The sequence below is a fragment of the Aplysia californica genome, unplaced genomic scaffold, assembly GCF_000002075.1.
Source record: "Aplysia californica isolate F4 #8 unplaced genomic scaffold, AplCal3.0 scaffold00012, whole genome shotgun sequence".
NCBI lineage: Eukaryota > Metazoa > Mollusca > Gastropoda > Aplysiida > Aplysiidae > Aplysia > Aplysia californica.
The window spans coordinates 842,455-843,350 of NW_004797282.1; positions in this window are offsets into that span (position 1 = coordinate 842,455).

Consider the following 896-nt stretch of genomic DNA (forward strand, 5'->3'; position numbering starts at 1 on the left):
GGGGGATAAGGAGCACAACTTCTGTTGCATACTCTTTTAAAGTCTCCATTTCTCACTTAACGTCTCTCTCACTATCTATCTTTCTCTCTCTTTCCCTCTCTTACATCTCTCTCTGTCTCTGTCTCTGTCTCCCCCCTCTCTCCTTCTTAAACACAAAAACAACTCACATACACACACAAACACACATACTCACAAACACACATACTCACAAACACAAACAGCCACAAACTCACGTAAGCGCCAGATGAAAAGGTTGAAGATTTGATGCGTGTTTGGACATCTTCAAAAATAATTTAACTTAAGGTGTTTTTACGCCTCCATCAAAACGATTTAGATAATTTATTAGGCTGGCTTCCGACCTTGTCAGTTAGGGCCCATCTTGACTGAGAGGGGTACAACATCCCAGCAGAAGGGTGGAGATACATGGGAAAAAATTCTCTGGGGAATCGAACTCGAGTCTTTCGCGTGCGACAGCGAAGGACCTATAAACCGCTACGCCACAGACGACTGTTCGGCCATCCATTGTAAAGAGAAAAGCTCTGGCTCGTCCAACCGAGACAATAGGACACACTGTTTGCCAAGAGGAGGCTGCCACTCCACCTATTTCCTACCGGGAAGTGAAAACTCTCACTAACTCTGTTTACATACAACTTGCGACAAAAACAGAAACCCGCACTGCCCATGAACCGCGCTGAAGTCCTGAGCAGTGCCAATTTAAATTGTGAACAGATCTACCTGTCGAGGTCAGAAAATTGTTTAAGGGCATGTGTTTGAACAATGGTGAGGCAAATAGTGCTAAATCGTGGTATAGTCTCCAACACTACCATCCATGATAGCCTGAAACAATAGCTAACCTTTTGCCTTACTTGCGTGAAAACACACCCTCCCATTCAACA